Source organism: Prosopis cineraria, unplaced genomic scaffold (assembly GCF_029017545.1).
Source record: "Prosopis cineraria cultivar Desert tree isolate PC_DT_omini unplaced genomic scaffold, ASM2901754v1 PC7, whole genome shotgun sequence".
In the NCBI taxonomy this organism is placed as follows: domain Eukaryota; kingdom Viridiplantae; phylum Streptophyta; class Magnoliopsida; order Fabales; family Fabaceae; genus Prosopis; species Prosopis cineraria.
Genome location: NW_026555338.1, coordinates 1209488 through 1231088, shown reverse-complemented (window position 1 = coordinate 1231088; position 21601 = coordinate 1209488). Strand labels below are relative to the sequence as shown.

The 21601-nt window shown below is 30.4% G+C and overlaps 1 pseudogene; it reads left to right on the top strand.

The window, feature by feature from the left end:
* The first annotated feature begins 431 nt into the window (after window positions 1–431).
* Window positions 432–20161, top strand: LOC129315631 (casein kinase 1-like protein HD16; annotated as a pseudogene).
* Window positions 20162–21601: the final 1440 nt, after the last annotated feature.

Below are 21601 nucleotides of genomic sequence, written 5' to 3'. Positions count from 1 at the left end.
CTGATCTCAGTCACTCAACCTCTGCTTTAGCCTCCAGGTACCTCTAATTCTCTTATTCAAATCATGCAATCGTCCACAAGCACTGATGAAAAGACAGATCCTAATTCGTATAGAATCTTTCTCCTGCTTGAAAACATTATGCAGATAAACTCTCTTGCCTCTTGGTAGACATTTGTTTCAAAAACTCATAGGTAGTAAGCACGCTGTTGCCACCCGATTTCTTTCCCTCTCTGATTAGTGTTACCCACACCATTCCTCCTCTCATCCTCTTCCCACGCCAAGTCGCCAACGCTCTGCCTCTTTGAAGATCTCCACGAGTTCGATCCTCGGCCATTCGGCTTCACTTACGCCTTCGTAATTCACCATCCTCTTTCACTATCGTACTCAATCCATCGCTCCTCATCTTCCCTGTTTTAGAGAATAGCCAGACGATGAAGATGGAGTCTGATGATAGTGATAATAGCTTAGAGTTATATAGTGATGTAACCTTTGATTGCAACTGGAAGGACGAGGAAGAAACTATTCCCGAGGTGGTACGTGCAATGAAATGTTATTGTTATTATTTTTATTTATGAAAATTATTTTGAGGGTCCTTCTAATTTGCATCACATTGGAATTAGATTTTTTCTATTGGTTGGAATTGGATCCTTACAATTTTAAAAGTTAAACCAGTTTATTCAATCTGTTTAAATCCATTGTTAAGTCCAAAGCAAAAGTTGTAGACTTTTTGAACAGGGCTATATTTGCCGGGTATAGTGGCGAGAGATTTTTTATTTTTTATGCTGGTTTCATTAATAGAGCAACTAATGTAAGTTTCTAGGCATGCAAACTTCTATGTAACTTTTAGTTACCTCTTATTAATGGTAAAAAAAATTACGTTTAGTAATTTAGATCAAGCTTAAATAAGCGTGAAAGATTTAGGGTGGAGCTATAATAAAGATTGAATAATTTTTATGTTGAAAAAAATTCACCCAGTAGATTTTTTTAAAAAATATATTAAATATTAATTAATTTTTTAATTTTTAACTTATTTTATAATGAGATATCATATATTTAATTACCTTATAATTGATATTTTCTTGAAAACATTAAAAATCTTAATATTGTGTGTCATTTTTGGTGGATTAGATTTCAAAAATTCAAGTGGAAATGTAAAAATGCAAAAGCAGTAGCTTTGTCTAAAAGTATGTTTAAGGCTTGTTTATATTAAATTTTATAAAATTACAACTTGCACAAACTAAATTTTGCAAGATTGCAAGCTAAAGTTAGGATATTTTTTCAAAAAATTAGTTTGACAAATCAAAACTTCTTTATTTATTTTGTTTTTTGAAAAATTTAAACTTGTTTCAATGATATAATTTTAAAATATGTTTAGGCTTTATATGGGCTAAAAATGACATGAGTTTTATAATAATATCTATATATATTGTGATATATTTAAGAAAAAAATGTCACATAAAATAAAAATTTTAAAATTTTAAATTAAAGGTGTCAACATATTCTAAAATTATTTAAATTGAAAGAAAAAAATAAAAATAATTTTCAAAAAAATTTGATTTTGATGATATGATATGATATGAGTACTGGTAATAATCATAATAATATAATTGACATTTTATTTATTTTTTCACAATATTTAGATTCTTTTTGGGTAGAGCAGGGAAAATGGGTTAAGCCTATAGGCTAACTCATTTAACTTGCCAAATTTGATGAATTGGGTTGAATAAATTAGCTCGTTTCTAAAAAGGGGCCAGACTAGCCCAATCCACAAAATTAGTAGGCTAAAACAGGTTAGCCTGCTAGATAAACAAGTTGACTCGCAGGCTAGTATATTTTTTAAATAATTTTTTATTTTTAATCATAATATATCTTTTTATAAATCTATAATAATGATGATAATATTTCTTAAATATATAGTTTATGACTCCTAAATATGTTTTGTACATTTGAAAGATAATGTAAATCTTTCTTATAATTTGCAAATGAAGTTTTTGTTATAGTATGTAAATTGATGATTTATTAATTTTTATAAAGAAATATATATTATTTGTTAATCTCATAAGATTTATTAATTTAAATCATAAAATTCATTGAGAAAAATGATATGGGTTTATATTCAAATTTTCTTTCTCAGTAAGAAAGATAACATACTTAGATGAAAAGATGATTAATAGTAAAAATCTAACAAAATAAATTTGCTTGGTTAAATTTTATATTTATTTTATTTATTTACAAGTTCTTTAATTGCTAGTTTGCCTTAAAATGATATATATATATATATATATATCTTAAATTGTTAAAAAAAATTTGGTAATTTTTTGTGAGCCAACAGCTAGCCCACTAAAAAAGTGGTTGGGTTGGATTTTTCGGCTCGTTTTATTTGGTGGGCTGGCTCAACTTAACTCACAAAAATATCAACCCGTGTGGGCTAGCCCACAGATTAGCCTGTAGCCCGTTTACTAGTGTTATTTTTGGGGAAAATTTCAATGAGGGGTTTTTGACTAAACAGGATGAAATAGAGGATCCTTGATTTTTTTTATACAAAAGGCTCTGAATTTTTAAAATTTCACTAAAAAACTGTATGAATTTTCATTTGAATTTGTGATGAAAAGGATAAAATTGCACTCGTTTAAAAAAACAATATAAATGACTTGCTTTTTTACTTTACTTGTTTATAGCTCTGCTTTATTTGATTTCATTTCAGGGCCATAAATGAGTGAAGTGGGTAAGCGAACAGCATTTTGTAAGTAATTGAACAACATACAATATGAAAATGAACAAGTTGTTTTATCATGAAATTAATTTGAAATGAAATCAAGTGAAACAAAAATTATAAACAAGTGAAGTAAAGAAATGAATATTTTATAAGTAAATGAACAATATATAATATGAAAATGAACAAGTCATTTATGTTGTTTATTTAAATAAGAGCAATTTTATCATTTTTATTATAAATTCAAATGAAAATCTGTATGGTTCCTTTAGTTAAATTTTAGAAATTCAAGGGTCTTCTTTTTTATTATATTTGGTCGAGGGTCCTTTATTGAAATTTACTCTTCTTTTTGGGTCTAAGGGTATATTTGTATAAAGTACTTCATCATAGGAATCTTTTAGGGGCTTATCTTAGTTCTTTTTTAAATATTATTTCAAACTTTATATTGGATTTTTTTTTCATATAGTTAAAATTAGGATCTGATTGAGATACAAGATGTCAAAAAATAGAAAAAATAATCAATAGAAAATCTCCTAAATATTAGAAATAATATGATACTAAGAAATAATAAATATTAATTATGACTTAGAGGATTCGTTCATCTATACAATCCTTCATATAAAATTCATATTTAAAATATGCTAAACATGATATTAATTCATTGAATTGATGATATATGTAGGTCACATGGGATCCTTTGTATATGCAAATAATATCATATATTAACTGCCTATTAACTCATGTAATCATGTCCTTTTGATCAAGGAGTAAATCACTCTTAATTAAATACATTAAATATGTATTTGACTATTCTCATGTTGTCTTTGTGCAACAGACTAAAATAATATGTTTAACATAGGTAGGGGAATCACCTTCGTACCAAGTATGCAGGAAGTTGGGTAAAGGGAGGTTTGGTCATGTTTTTGTTGGTGTCCCTGTAATTAGTGGTGATGAAGGAACGACAAGTCATAGTGCTATGAAGGTTGGATTATGCTATTACCCAATTTATTTATTTAAAGAGATGTGAAACTTTTGAGACTAATATAATTAATTTCAACTTTCATTATTCAGGTGGCTCTAAAATTTGAGCATAAAAAGAGTCAAGGTTGTAGGAATAAAGTTTGTTAACCATTTGAGTGGCAAGTGTATGAGTAAGTTCTCCTTTATTGGTATCATTCGAGTTAGTGATACTAATTAGTGGTGCTAATTTGCCTACAAGTTATCATATTTGGTCAACTTTAAGGTTTGTGTGACATGAAATGTGCACAATTTGAATTTGAATTTTTGTTAAAAGCATCCTTCATGGTTGTCATAGAATTCCTCAAGTATACTATAGAGGAAGAGTGGGAGATTATCATGTAATGGTGTGATCTACAAAACAATTATGACTTTTATCTCAATTGCTAATAGGCCATGATTGGCCCTTTAACTAGTCTCTATGTATATAAAGGTCATGGACATGCTTGGACCTAACTTGAAGGATTTTTTGAATTCCTCATGTCATAGGGTAAGTATATTCACACTCCTTCCTTCCCTTAACATTGAAGATTTATACGAGTTTGGCTTCTAAGATGTGTGTGTAACCTCTTCCTATATCCGCTCGATACAAGATAAAGTTAACCCAATCACCACATTAATCAAAACAATCAGCACTTAAAATTTGTTTGAGAAGCTTTGATTTAGGACTCATTTTACAAAATTATTAAAATTACAATATAATATACAATGGATACAACTTATAAGAATTTCTATCTTAAATTTAGATGTACTAAAACCATAAAATTAAACTGGAAAATGGGTCATGTGTCACGGCGTGCAATACGTGCACCGTAACGAGTGGCACAAAGCCACATGCTTGACTCTTTATGTTAAGTACTGCGACATGCCAGTCTAAATTTTTTGCTATCAAATGATTAACTTTCAGCGTGCATCATTTTCACATATAACGTCCGATCGGAGTGGTTCAAGCTTCCACATAAAGCTTATCTCATGAGTCAGCTAATGAAACAGGTTAAAACACAATTTAACAGTCTGATAAAAATTTGGGCACCTGGGTACATAAAGTTAATTTTTTAAAAATTGTTGCACCCAAGCATTTAAATCGATCTCTTTCTTTTATTAGACCATACAAGGTCTTGAACCAAGTTCGAAAGGACCTATTACATTTGATTAATCATAATATATCATATATATGCACCTATATTGAAATTTGACTCCTTAATGGCCAATTTTCACATTTCTCAACTTTTCATAACTTGTTACAATTTGGCACAACTTAGTCCACTTGGCTCTTTTCTCACCATAATCACATCTTTTTATACTCATTACACAAACACAACTTAATCTTAGTTCCAAATCACTCATTTCATTATAATTTCACACGTGGATTAAGATTTATCAAAACTCATGACATGTACCACAAATTCCACATTCTCCCATTCAACAACTTAAATGTGCATGTAATCTCATGTGGCAATTCATATATACAAAATTCATACTAAAATTTGTTCATTATACAACACTTTGAGTTCACACAACTACAGCACCACTATGCTGGTCCAAACTCTCTTCCTTTGTCCTAATCACTGCTTTGTCCTATAAAAATGTAATCACGGGGCTAAGATAAAAATTTCAATAATAGAATAACTTACTTCTACTGACTATCACAAGCAATTATATGAAAGTAAAGTGTATATGCAATTAAATATATCACAAGTTTAACTTAAATCACATTAATATTTTTCATTTCACCTCTTTATACCACTTTTCACCACTTTATAACACAAGTATGATCTCTACTATCCGAATCTAACTTTAAAGTTTCATTATTTCACCAAGTTTTTTCAGGCCATTGTGTCCCTTATTGTAGACGAAATGAGTTTCAGTGTTGATCACTTGGTGAAGAGCACCAAATATGCACTATCCAGATTAAATTTATCTTTTTATTTTTTATTAAATTTTCATGTAACTTGCCCAACCCGCTTAATCATTAGTGTTGGGCGGGTTAATCCTAAGTCACATAGGTTAACTAGTATCCAAATAAAATACGAAATCGAACAAGATGCACTATCAGTTTGTTAGTTCGACTGGTCGATTTGGTCTAGTTTTACAAACCATGCTCATTAGATTATAACAAACTTGTACAACATACTACATCATACAAATAACCTATCCATCACATTGCTAATGTTTAAACCCTTAATATCAAAAATAGAAGAGGGAGCCTTAAATTCATGAACTATCACATCATGTAACATCAATCACATATTTACTCACTTTTCACTTACACTAGTTTTTTGGCTTGTTATAGATTTTACAATTAATTAATGCATATATAACCTAGGGTACAAAATACCTAATTTAGCTTAATAATCACATAGTGCAAGTGAAAATGTGATGTTTTCTAGTTGGGAACATCTAACACTCGATCTAAGTTTTAAAAGCTTATGCCAACCCTTAGATCACACTCAATGAACAATACAGGATTCATACAATATACTATAGCCAATTATTCACACATATATTACACTTTTGATGTTCAATCTTTTCATTACAAAAACATAAGGAGGAGTCAAATTCTTATAAATCAACATATAATTCATGACACAAAATACACATAAAAATTAATTTTTCAATTAGTGAAAGTAGTACATATCATAGTTGGCAAATTATTCACAAAATACACATGAATAAAACTATGAGGCCTATGAGTAAGATTTCAATAAAATCCTATTCCTCTAGTTTTTTATCTCGATTTTGGTTCGATAAACTAGTCCTTATAATTTTAAAGAAAGAGGGATGAGTGCAACCACTCAATAATCAAGGTTAACTAACTCTATACTATTACATGTCAATTAATTCTAAGACGCAAATGGCAATTACAATCATTTTACAAAATCTATTTACCTTTCAAAATGTTGCCATGACCACAAAACTATCAACTTTGTAACCAAGCACAAACATATATAATTTGACATCGATATTAAATATCTTAATACATATGGGGTCGTAATACTAATAACCATGAGGTGTCGTATTCTGAATCTAACATCCTCAGGAATTAATAGAGATTAATTAGATTTAAGTCCCATAAAGAATAATTGGGACAATCCCTCAATAATAATGAGACAATGACTAGCCCTTGATTTTAACGGTTGGTAGTTCGATTAGTTTTTTATTCTGACAGTAAGTCACCAATATCATGTGGATTTTATCACTATTCCTCTCTCTAGGTGAATTCTTGCTATAAATGATCATACCATGCACACATTAACATTTAGTATGCAATTATACTAACATTAATGACCTCATATCATGCTTAATACACGTGACTCAATTCACAATTTCATCTCATTTTATTACTCACAACATTAATTATATATGTATAAAAATACATATCATTTTCATTGTTTCAAAACATTTTTATACATCACATAACTTGCCACAATTTGCATCAAACTAATTTACAAAAATCAAAGAGTTTCAAATAATTCTTTTTTATATATAATTAATTTTCATCCTCAAATAATACTTTAAACTTTTGAGACAAAGATTTACCCCTCAATTATCAATACTTTCAAAGCTCAAAATAGCTTGAATGATGCCAATTTTGTGATTAATTTACAATCAATCTCACCAATAACCATCAATGTCCTTAATAGGATAATTTCTAACACTATAATTCAACACTTTCAACTCACAAAATCACAACCCTCACTTTTAAACTTATCTATTAGGTTTATTAACTTTCTTTAACACACATTATTATTTTGGTAAAAAGCATACATTATTATTAATGAATCATTAAATTACTATTAATGGCCATTAAACACCTTTGCCAACCCTCATTTATGGCTATTTTTGGTCATTAATGGCTTTTCAATTGCCAAAACTTACTAAGGCATAAATACAAGGTTTAAATAATTTAAATAATTTTCATTAATTCCATTTAAATCAATGAGTTCAGACTCAGTCATTATCCTAACATATACTTTAACTAAACTCTTCAAGAAAATGAAAAAAAAAGGGAGAAGCTTAATGCACTTACCTTAGGTGCTATCTAGCTCCAATTTGCTTCACTTATCAGTGCAGGGTACTCAAAGTTTCTCAAAAAGATATTCAGGGATAAAAATGCATCTTAACCTATTATTTTAATGGGTCCATAATGTAAAATAAAGATGATCTCTTAACTATTAGCTTTTTAATAAATCAATGAATGCTCTCTCTCACTTTCAATTGTTAAAATCACTTAATGTGGTCTATTATTTATAGTAAAAAAATATAAGTATTATGTGTTGAATGAAGATTTATAGTCAAGAGAGTTAAAATGTGTTAAGAGATGGAACTAAGAAAGGTAAGAGTGTGATTATTGATATATACATGGAATTATCAATAAATGCATTTTTAAAGATTGTTTGGAAGCTTGGATGAAACCTTGTCATGCAAGAGTCTATGTTGAACTAAAAAAACCTCAAAAGGATCATAGCATTAATCAAAACCTTAACATAAGGAACAAGAGGATAGGAGTTTGGCTTGATTTTATAGTTTAACATATTAATGTAAGGACTCGGAGTGGTCTCAAGTTGGGCTTAACATAAGGACCATGTATCAATCAAACCAAAAGCAGGTCCTTATAGTTTGGCATTAATCTAACAAGTTATGATTCTTGTGTTAATGTTTTGATTTGTGGTTTGATATTTTTTTAATCATAGATTGCATTTTACTAAGTTCTTATTCACCTAGTGATACCAATAAAAAAATAAAATAAAATAACTCGATTAAACTCTTAAGACCTAAACACCTAGATTGGTCTAACCCTAAATTTATTTCCTAGATCAATATCCTACATAGCACAACAACATAATTTAAGTCTTCATAAAAATATACGAAAGAAAATCATAGTATAAGGATTTACAATTTTTTTTTTCTATTTAATCATGTTTTATGTATGGCTCGAATGTGGGAATGAGCATCGCTTTGCTTCAAGAGGTGCTACCTATCCTCGTTTCTCTTTCTGTTTGTCCGATTGGGTATTGTTTTTATTTTATTTTGGAGATTTAATATATTTGTTTAGTTGATTGATTTATTTTTCTCCCCTTCCATAGGATTTCTACATAAATGGTTGCAAGTATAGGGGTTCAATCATTATTAATCTTGGAGGAGATGCACTCTAAAGGGTAATTCTTGAAACAAAGCTTAAAACTATTCTGATAGTTTATTCATCAAGAGAAAAGCCACTAAATGGGCATGGTTTATTCCCTTTGATAGTTTTTTATTCCCTTTGATTGTTTATTAAATAATAGGAGCTTACCATAAGATCATCATAAATACTTTTTGCTTAATTGCAATATAATACCATACATTTTTATCATGGATGAATCAAAACCTTTTTCAACTTTCAAAAGATGGCATATTGATGTAAGAGTACAAAACTATATGTTTTCTCAATCAAGTCATTTGGGTAATGTAACCTCTCCCAATATCCATTTAATATCAGGAGGGGTTAACATAAATCACCACATATGCTAATCTATATCAATAAGGTTCATTTGTTTGAAAGCACTTGGGTCTAAGACTTCTTTTTTAAAATAATCAAGATCTCTACATATCAAAATATGCAACGAAAGATAAACACATGCATTCATCACACCTAAGTCATGATTTAAAATCATGGAAATAAGGTTAAAAATTGGGTTGTGCATTGTAGTGTACACCACATACATCGCAACATATAGCATAAAGCCACAAGCTTTCCTTTTTGTGTAATGTGCTGTGGCGCACGTGATAGAATTTTACTATCAAATATCAGTTCGTAAAAGTGAACTTCCAATGTGTGTCATTTCTACATATGATATCTGATAGGAGTGATTTAAGCGCCACTAAGTGTATAGATGGTTTGATCAAAATTTAGACACTCGAGTACAAAAAGTCAATTATTAAATTTTCATGCTTTATAGTGTTCAAATCACACACTCAGTCTCATTAAGCCAAGTGCAAAAGGACTAAGCATACCTAATTGACTAACAATCATAGCAAATATATTTGTAAATCAAAGTTTGGCCATTCACTAGCTTGTTCACAACTTTACACAATATCAACTCTTTTATGTACTATAAACCTTTTGTCCACACATTTACCACATATTCACAAATAAATTTTAGCCCTCAATCATATCATTCACATACATTGGGCTAAGATTTCTCAAAAAGTCACTACAAATTACAACTTAAAATGTGCAGGCAAGCCCTATGGTTACTTTTCATTTACAATATTTTCAAGAGATTAGGTTCATTACACAAACTCTAAATTTACACGGCTTTATCCACACTAAGTCAATTTTGAGTCTTTTTCTTTGCCTAGCTCACTACTTTGAATTATAAAAATATAACCACGAGGTGAGAATAATTTCAGTAACAGAATAACTCGCTACTAAACTATTACAAGTAAACTATAAGCGAGTATTGCATATTATAATATATAACATAAGTATCACTTCACAAAGCCATTTTCATAACAAATCACCACTATTATCAGCATGATACTACCATTTGAACCTTAGAATCACTCCTTTTGAAATCATAGGTTCTCAATAGGTCAATATATACTCATTCACCTAAGCAAACTTATAGTGATAAAATCATCCCGCCCAAAGATGTTCTGTTTTATTTTCAGATTATGATTTCCCCTTATTACATTAATTGGGGTATTGTTACTCTAACATTGTATCATATAAATGTGAAGGACCTCAAATCTCCAACACCATACCCTACAAGGGTATTAAGGAGACAATATCCAACATCACATCTTAATAGGCACTAATATAAAGTCCCTTACTTAATCTAGACTTTACCATTTCTATCACACAATTATCAAACAACATTAACATAATAATAAAGTAACAGCTCTCGAATTCTTTTCAAAATGTGAGATCCTAATTTTTTAAAAATGTATTTAAATAAGAGGGTTAATGGAAGTGCAAACACAATTATCAAGATTAATAAAACACAATGTTATTCCCCTTGAAAAGTACCATGCACCGTGGCTCATAGGACCATGCGTCGTGGCATATGGTGTAGAGCAATGTGCTCTGTTCTTCACTATGTCATGCACCGTGGCAGATATGATAGCAAAATCTGCTATCATTTGATAGCTTAGAAGATGAATTTTTTCCGCACGCCATTTCCACATCCGTCATCTAGTTAGAGTGATTCAAGTGCCCACATAAAGGTTATAATGTATTCTATCTAATGAGATAAGTTTAGACTCAATCTAACTGTCTAATCTAAAATTGGGCACCCAAGTGTAAAAAATTACTTTTTTTTTAATTTATACCTTAAGTACTCAATTCTCATTCCTTATCCCATTAGATCGCTTCAAGTTTTGAATCCAGTCTAAAATGATTTATACACCTAATTGATATATTTAATCACATACATCATATCATTTGCCCATTTTAATCTCTTAATGCCACATTACACAACTGTAAGCTTATATATGAGAAGTCCACAAATAATCATATATACACATAGACTTTTTCTACTTTCAATTATTCGACTTACATATGGGGTTCCGCTGTATCATATGGTTAGGAATTACAAATATATTTGACTCTTCTACATAAGACTCTATCTCACCATTTGTGTCAAGTTCTCACATACAAATATTTTCACATTCAATTCACACACACACCACACATGAGTGGTACAAGTTACATAACACGTACTTGTTTGAATCGTATATAGGCCTACTCACATACCCATCACTAGGGCATCTTTAACGAGATGCAACATCATATATATATATATATACAAGCAAGTTTTCAATCATAATTCATAACATTCATATTTTCATATTCACATACACTTATGCATTCTAGTTGGCAACTTAAATTTTAAATACAATTTTATAAATTCATTCTACACAATTAATAGTTATACCACTATCAAGTTTCCTTGCTTGCTTTCTCGGCCTTCTTGTGCTCTCTTCACCTAGATACAAAAGTAACAAAGTAAGACATATGTCCAACTAACTTGAATATAACTCCAATTACTAGTTAATAAGCAAAACTATAAATAAGAGATAAAAGTCGCATGTGTTTCAGTAAAAGCAACATTATATGTATATACAAGAATTCATTCTTATCAATCTCATCATGCTCATGCTCATGCATTCTTGGTTCCACCTAACGAAGCAATCTCCATGCTCAAACCAAGACTTTCAGTCTTTCATGAGGCAGGGCTCACCATATTACTATTCAAACTAGGTATTCTCTTTGCATATAGGTGATTTTCTAGGTTAGTTGTGGTAGAGTCAAGTTTTACGCTTGAGACCTTTGGGACTTCTTAGCCTTATGTAGAGTAAGACCCTAATCCCCTATCTTAATTTAGGGTACACTTATGGATCATTATCTTAGGTCTCTTGTGGTGGAGTGAAGCTTTATGTTTGAGATTTTTAGGATCTCTTAAGTCTTTCTTGACAAAGTTAAGCTTTATGCTCAAGAACTTCAAGACTTTCTAGATTTACATAGAGTAGAGCCTCGACCCTCTATTCTAATCTAGGGTATACTTATAGATGCAATGTATATGTCTATGCATGTCTGTTCACATTCATTTTATACATGACTCACACACTCACATGCATATTCTTTCATAATATTGCTACTCTATTAGTTTATAACACAATGCATATAATTATATAAAATACTTATAATTTCACAAACGAACAAGTAAAAGGGTTACTGCAGTTACCTTTTTCCTTTATTACTAAGGGTTACCAATCGTAGTGGACTTCTAAGAGTGTAGATTCCTACGAGCAATGTCATAAGTGCTTAGTCTACACAATGCAGTCTCTTAATCAATTGTTAACATTCAACACAAGTATTGATTTGGCTGAATTGAATCCTTTAACACACAAAATGGTTCAATTAACATCTTTTGAATTCATAACTCTACTATCTAGAGTCATTAGCCTTATAGGCCATTTAAATGACTATAACAACTTCATAATTCATTTATTCAACAAAACTTTCACCATTTTAACCTAACTTTCCAGGTTAATTGAGCCTAAATTCTCAAAACTAACTCCAGACTAGTTACAAAATTTTAGTTCTACATTCGATAGCCCTCTTTAAACTTTTCTTTTAGATTTCAACACTTTAAAACTTTCTGATTTGATTTTTCAACTAGTCAAATTTAATGAAAATAGGATAAAACTGAAGCTTAGGGCTATAAAATATTTACTTGACAAGTCACTAACCAAAACAGATTCTTGAGCTCTTACAAATCAATGCCCTAGTAGAGTTAGGTCTTCTCTCCTCTTCAAATATGTTTTCTAAATTCTTCCCTTCTATTTTCACGAGTTGATCACATCAGCTTTAAGTAATTTCTATGCAATGTGCCGCGATGCGTGGCATAGTGTGGAAACTCTCACGGTTGCTCATATGTTATGCTGAGGACTATCGTTTTACCATTCAATTCTATCAACATAATAGTCAACCAACATAATATCAACTCGACATTCAAACCATAATCAATTCACTAATTTTTAATTTGCCTCTGATTAGCAACTAATTTTTTTAGATTGAATTTTAGGATGTTATAACTAAGGAAATGGAATTCTCTAACACCGCATCTCATCAGACATTAAGGCCTCATTTGGCACAAGGGATTGAAGGAATGGGATTGGAATTGGGACTAGCTGATACCACTTTTTCATGTTTGGTGTGAAGGAATGAAAAAATTAATGCCAGTCCCAATCCTATAGAAGTAGGATTATTCAATACTACCACCCCCATAATATTGAAAAATCAATCTTGGGTTTGAAATTTTAAAGACTAAATTACCCTGCACTCCCCTCATTGTCTCTTCCTCTACAAGCATCGAGCCATCAACCACTCTCCTCTCCCTCGACTTTACTTTCCTTCTAACTTATTGGTGCTATATGAGTTTCCCTTCTCTCCATCTGGTGTCATCCTTGCCTTTCTCGGCACCACTATCACTGTCTCACTCAAGCTCTCCTAAGCTGTGCAGAACAAAAAAAAATATAAGACACATGATGATTTAGCCTAGATTTGATGAGAGACATTGCAACAAGAGTGATAGATTAGAGTTATGAAGATAATTTCTCAGTAAAGTGCAAAGGCGCATGTCCAGATCTAGTGAGTAGGAAGAGTAAAGTTGTGAGGTAGAGGAACGAGGCAAGTCATGAGTAGCGCAAGATCAAATTTGGTGATTGGAGGGCTTGAGTGCATAAATTTTTGAGAGATGTGTGAGCTGTGAGGTACATAGCACAAAACCAATGGCGAGCTTGTAACTAGTTAAAGGAAAAAGATGAGTTTTTGTGTCTTTTGGTTAATTTCTGGTTAATTATAGAGGTTATTATAGTATTTTCATAATTTATGTTTAATTATAAAATAAAATGAAGGAAAGTATTCCTTCCCATTATTACTACATACCAAACATAATTTTAACACTTCAATCCCACTCAATCCCAATCCTATTTCCAATAATTTCAAATTCAAGCTTGCATACCTAATAGGGTCTAAGGAGAATATACCATATGGGCTTTCTCTACTTCTCCCTTTAGATGAACTCCTACTCCCTAGGATCATGTTTTCACATCAAACACTGGTTTACATTTAAAATTGCTTACACATACATACGTATAAATATAATCATATATTTTCACCTGTTCATTTATCTGAAATCCATTTCATGCAATAATCATGCATTATATCAAAACATGCTTAGTTTAAAACAATTTTATGCATTATTTATAATACTTTTAAATAGTTTACAATAAACATTCAAATAGAGTAAATTATTTGACTATCTTAATTTTTTTGTCACAAGAAAGGTTATCTGTGGATTTCACGACCACTAACACATCTTTACAAGCTTCCTTTCTCACTCTACACATGTATTATGCTAATCTATACACAATTGGCATTATTAGTCAATTAATAAAATTGATTAAAAATACTTATTTATTGCCTAAAACTACATTTAGCCATTTATTCATTTTCACTTAATCAATCTAGGTTCATTATTACTGATTCACTACTTTCAATGTTCCAAGAACCCTTGCCCTAGCTAAGATATCTCTCCTTCTCCTCTTTGTTCGTGTTTCATTTCCCTTTTTCTCTCCTTTTTCCAAGTTGATCTCGCACTTATCAGATCATTTTCTATGGCATAGTGAGGAAAATCTTTACAATAGTTTTAAAAAGCTCATACAACAAATATAATAGTTTTAGTAATGATTTGTTATTTGTCTTAGTTACTTTCTCCTATACCTTTGACCTTGAGGTACATTTACAAGCATCGAATCCTATTGTATATATTAAATATTATTGTTAATACTAAAATAAAGATTTTTTAATAATTAAATAATGCACCTTAGTGAACTTTGACTTAAGTTAGGGATTGAATTAGGTAACCTGCAGTGGCATATGGACACCTAACTATACTATGAGATTAACCTTGATGTTACAAATTTATTTGAATAGCAATTGATTTGGTATCATGTGGTTTCAGTAGAGACTTTTTTCAATCCATAACCTCTTAACATTCTCTTGTATACCTTTCAAACTTGTCATACTTTGTGATTGGATTGGGTATAATTTTTAACATCTATAGAGTTTGAAAGGATATTTTTCATTAACAACCCATATTTTAATAACATTTAAACAACATATATTCTTTAACAAATACAATGCTGGAAACATCTTAAACTTGGCCCCATACACTTGGCCAAGCACATGACCCATAGGCCTCCTAGAACTCACATAAGACTTATATATTAACTTGCATGCATTACATCATTTAAATAACTTTTAAAGCCATGATAATTTAAACTTTAACCTTAAGCCAATGCTAACTTGTTATGTGCTAATCTCTTATACTAAGCCCAACTTTCTCAACTTGATTTGCAATTTTAACCTTAAACCAATGCTAACTTATCATGTACTAATCTTCTTTTCTAATCTCAACTTCAACCTATTATGGTTTTATTTGTCTTGTTTATTTAGTTATGTACATGGAGATATAAAGCCAGAGAACCTTTTGCTTGGGAAGCCAAATTCTCCTGATGAGAAGAAATTATTTGTTATTGACCTTGGATTCGGTTAGTGGTTGGACTATTCCAAAATGCATCATTTCTTTCTAACATGTCCCACCTACTCTATCATTTTTTTGATACAAGCATATGCATCGTAGCAACCAAGTGGAGAGACTCTAATGGGAAGCATGTTGAATATAATAAATTCCCTCTTAGGTTTAGGTAATCAATTTTAGAATTGTTATTTTCCTATCCTTTTCTATTGTCTTGTCTCCTCTTCAAAATATCTCATCATTTTGTTTACCATGTTCTTTTTTTATTTATTTGATAGAGGTAAAAACATTTTTTCTTTGAATTGTTTTAGGGGGACTATTGGATATGCTAGTGTTCATGCACACTTAAGAAGAACTCCTAGCAGACGGGATGATCTTGAATCTCTTGCATATACACTTATATTTCTTCATGAAGGTCAATTACCATGGTAAGAATTCTGAGTATGATATTAATTTTATATTTTGACCTAGTGATTCAATATTAGTTAAATTTCTTTACTTCATGTATGTTTTAATATTATTTGATCACTTCTCTTAGGATATTGAAGAATCTTTCATTGTCTGCAAAGAGAAGATGAAAACACCTCCCCCATAGTGTCCTCTTTTGCTCCTCTTAATAAATTTCTTGGGATTGTTGTGAACTTGAAATTTGAGGAAGAGCCTAATTATTCTAAGTTAAGATCATTATTTGACTGGATAATTGAACCTATTCCTGTATTAGGACCAGTTAATACTGAAGATGCACAAAAGGTAGTCCCTTAAATTTAATTAATTAATTGATTAATTAGTAGATATTTAATGTTTCAATGCATATCTTTAGTTTTTGTTGCAATATAAAATGTTGTCAGGTTGAACAAAATCAAAGTAGATTGAATCTTTGGGAAGATGATAAGCGCCCGATGATGAGAATGACAGTTCGGTTAGGTCTTCCTGCGACGCAGTGGATTTCAATTTTTAATGAAAGAAAACCAACAAAACAAAGGTAGAGTTGCGTTGACTTTTTTCTTTTTTAACTAGAGAATAAAGTATTTTCTTTATTATCTTATGTACCACAACTTGTATTTTGTCAAAAATATCATCCAATTGGTTTAGGACCTTGGCAATTATAATGCCTATATATTTATAATTATATAGACCATAGCATTATGTCACGAAGCTAGTATTTTGACCCGTGTGGCACTTGGACACTCTTCTTGGAAGACGCCAAGTAAGCTTGATTTGTAGAAGAGAAGGATGCTTGGTTAAGTTGAGGAAAGGGAAAGCTTGAGGGCAAAAGATAGTTGAGAGAGTTTGGGGAATGTGAGAGTAGTATTGCTTTGAGAATTCAAGATGATTTACAAATTAGGAGGGGTGAGGTATTTAGAGACCTCCCCTTGAATCTAGAAAACTCCCACCTCCTTAATAGATGGTGGAAGTTAAATCGATCCTATAGTTATAATTGATTCTCTAGAATTCTCTCCTAGATATTTACAAAAAATATCTAGATATTTACATCAAATATCTAAATATTGAGGCAATATTAAAATATTGAGGCTAAAGTTGTGTAGATTTTTCTAGAATGCTCTTGCACTCTCTAGCACTCCTAAGGTTATCCAGGAGCCTTCTAGAGGGTTCTGGAATGTTTTGGACCTCCTTAACTTGGCCTCGTGAAAAGTCATGGATTGTGAAAATTATCTATAAATCATCCCAAAATCTCTCCAATGACATAATATTTTTTAATATTTCCTAATGAATTATGGCGTGGAACCTGAATAAGTGAAATAATAAGTTAAAAATATTGATCGTGACATTTGTGTTGAGGATATTTTGTAGGTTTCATTATCCTGTATCTAATAAGATATTAGCATAATGCTTGGAGAAAGGGATTACAAATGGCTTCCATATCAGCTGTGTAGCCTCCCATTCCAATCATTGGGCAGTTATTATGGATATTGGTACTGGTTCTATGAGTCAAATTTGCAAACTCTTACCTTTCTTCTTACCCGAGGTGGAATTGTTATTGCATCTTTCTTGTAATTTATACTCTATGTGCTTAAATGTCCCTTATCTCATTCTTACATACCCTTACAGCAATAGATCATGGAGCAGTAGGAAAATGGTTTTTGCATTACCTCTGTTGCGGGGGCTGATGATGGGAGTTCTGTTGTAGTCATGTCAAAAGGTTTGCTTGCTTTGTCAAATGACATCTTACAATAGAGCTTAGTTTCATGTTTTTGATGATGCAATATATCAAGAAAATCTCTTTAGGTGTTGCAATTTTTCTATGCTTTCTGCTTGAAAAGGTGATAAAAAATGGGAAGGGAAAAGGAGGGATAGAGAAAGGAAAACGGGAGGAAGAGAGGTGGGAGAAGGTCGAATTTCATAGAAAATCTATTCAATATTGATAAGGGTACCAACTTTAGTGGGATAATAGATAATTTGGAAAGTTAGAGAAATGTTATAAATAAATATTTTTTTAGCTTATTTTAGATATTTTTTTATAATATTGTTTATATTTTCTTTAGATTTTTAGTTATCTAAATTTTATATAGATATTTATTTATATATCTAGATATTGATCTAGATATCTAGTCATTTATATTTTATTTAGCATTTTTTTCTAGATATAGATTCTAGGAGATGTTATTCATTTTTTATTTAATTATCTATTTATTTAAATTTTGTTTATTATTTTAAATTGTATTTAATATTATAAATATGTTTAGCAACTCAGAAGTAAGCATATCATGAACAAAATGGACTTTTGAGACTTTTGATCTTTTGAAGATTCTTCTAAGCGTGGCTTTTAAAATAAATATAGAATGAGATTCTAATTTTTTATCATTTTAATAGATTTATTCTTTCTAGTTTCTTCTATCAATTCTATATTCTCTTATTAACATTATGAAGTTATGTTTTGATTTTATATGTTAATAGAGATTTGTCTTCTTTAGTTCTTTTTACCTATCTTGGATCCTATCAAGTATTAAAAAACTAAATATAAATAAAAACCTTAACTATATTTATATAAAAGATTAATAAAATAATCAATTTAAATCCTAAATCTAATTTAAAGATATTGATAAGATAATAATATCCTATTTTATTGAGATGGATAAATTTAAGATAACAGTAAAAAAAATTCTAATACTAATGGATAAAATCTTTATTTAAATATACCTAATAGAAAATCTCAATATCTTAAATAAACCCTAATTATCTTAATTAGTCATCATTCCATATTCCATCAAAAGGTTATTTGATCTTATTTTCAAGTATTTTTCACCTGAAAAAAGAAAAAACTATTAGATTATGATGCCCTTCCTGTTTTGGTTCATCATCATACATGGCTTAGATTATCTACTGACATTTTTAGAACCATTACAAGCTTGTTATGGAGGTTATTAACTAACCAGCTTGAGGTAGAGTAAGAGATGTGGTAAATCTAATTATTTGTCTGTAGGTACAGGGTATGATCCACAATCATACAAAGTGTCTGATTATTTTCCCTTCAAATGGATAGACATGATGTCAACTCAACGTTTCCATGTGACCTCCACGGCTACTGCTTGAAATCATTGGGCTACTGTTATGTCACGATATTGTAGATTTTATGATCAAGTTTGCTCCCAATTGTTTTTTATTTAGCATACATATCAGAATATAAATTGAAGAACAATTGAAAATTAAGCAACACCAAATAGAAGAAATCCATAATCTTGTGATAGGGCTTATATTTGGATCTTATTCACCAAGGCTGGATAACCCAACACAAAGTTAATTGGTTGCAACTTGGGAAACAAGTACTGGGTGCATGATGCTGATTTCTCAAGATATTCAATAAAGCTTTTACATGAGTGGATAATTTCCCTTTAACATTAATTAAGTGCTGTCTCTATATATGAAGAGTTTGGTTTTTAGACAGGGCGGTGGCACACTATACCTCTTTAGTTGCAATTGTTTTATGTAGTTTCTTTATAGCCATTACTCTCCTACTTGCTCTCTTATTATCTAATCCATCTTTATAAGTGTAGGTGATTGAATATGATTTCTGCTATCCAAGTGATGGCATCGACATACAGTGGGACAAAGATTATTTGATAATGTCAATAGCTGCAACAAAAGATGAAATTGCTGTGGTATTAAGCATCCCCAAGGAGATTTTGTATGAGGAGGTTACTTCGCAGGAATCTTTGCGAACATCTGAGTTTCCCTATACACATATTAAGGTATAGTTCATTGATAAATGGCTTATTTTTCTGACCACCAATATTTGATTTTTTTTATTGGTCTCGTCTTTCAGGAAAATTTGGAAAGAAATATGCATATTGCTTGTTTGGTCTATGGTCGCACAATTTGCTAGTTTCCTTTGGATGTCAAAGCATCTGTTTTTTCCAAGGTAAATTATATTGATTTTTTGTCTTGAGCGATTGTGTATAATATATATAAATATATATAAATATATATTGTATGTGGTGCAAAGTAGTTCAATATCTTTCAATTTTAGGGGATAAGATGAGATGGAGAGCGACCACAGAGGTTGGAGACGCACAAGAGCTTAAACAGAGCCCTAGGGAGCCTCCATTCGTCAACCAATCATAACTCTCAACTACCGAGCCTAACAAGTTAACTCTGGAAGATGAAATTCTACTGAGCCTAATATCTTTTTTATGAGGCTTAATTTTTCATTCATGTGGCATATTTGTTTATTTATTATTTTTATTTGTATGAAAACATAAAGAAAAATGGTTAATTTTATAGACATTAATAACATTGTTATTTGTATGAAAATATTTATATAATAAAACTTAACATTCAACCATATTATTTATATAATTTCCAATGTAAATTAAAGATTATTTTATCCATTTTTAAGTTTTGTTTGCTTCAAAATTTCTAAAATATATAATGGTATAAAATTTTTTAGATATAATCCAACATGAAGCACTTAAACAATAGTTAGCTTGAAAATTTAGAATTATTAAAGTCTAGCATGTCATTATGCTGTTTCATGTGTTTTTGCTTTTAGTTTCTCAACTTTTTTAATTTGTATAAGAGCTTACTTTTCTTGCGATGTTTGGTTTAGTCTAACATGCTTTTTCTTCTGGATTCTCAAGATGAATTGCATGAGTGTAATGGTTGGGTTGACTTCTCTTGTGATGTTTGGTTTATTCTGACTTGTGTTAATGTAAAATGGGAAGGGGAGAGGGGAAAGGGAGATAAGAGAAAGTGGGAGGAAAGAGAAGTAAGAGAAAGAGGGAGGAAGAATACCAAAACTCTTGTGAACTCTTATACAAATAAAAAACTTAACTATATTTATAAAGTTATAAAAATAATAAAGTAATAAAAATTCAAATTCAAATTATGAATCCTAAATCTAAATACAATTTTAAAGATATTGATATATAAAATAATAAAAAATAAAAAAATCTTAATTTTAATGAATAAATATCCTTATTGTATAATTCTAGTATCTTAAAAAAATTCTAATTAACCTAATTAATCATTAACCATTATCTCATATTTCATCATTTATCCCCCGCTTGAAAAACTTGTTGGATAATCCACGTCTCAAGAAGAATCAACAAGTTGACCTTGTTATAGTGAGTTCAATCTTTCACCCTCCTATGAAAGCTCGTTCCTCCTGGATCTCTTCAATTCCAACAATAACAAGTAATTTCAATTAGTCGAGGAAGGATGAGTGGGATAAAATTTCATTCACATGTATAGATATGGAAATCCCTTCTAGCAAGTAAGGTAGGGACAGATTGCATCATATGGAGGACAACATTGATTAAACAGA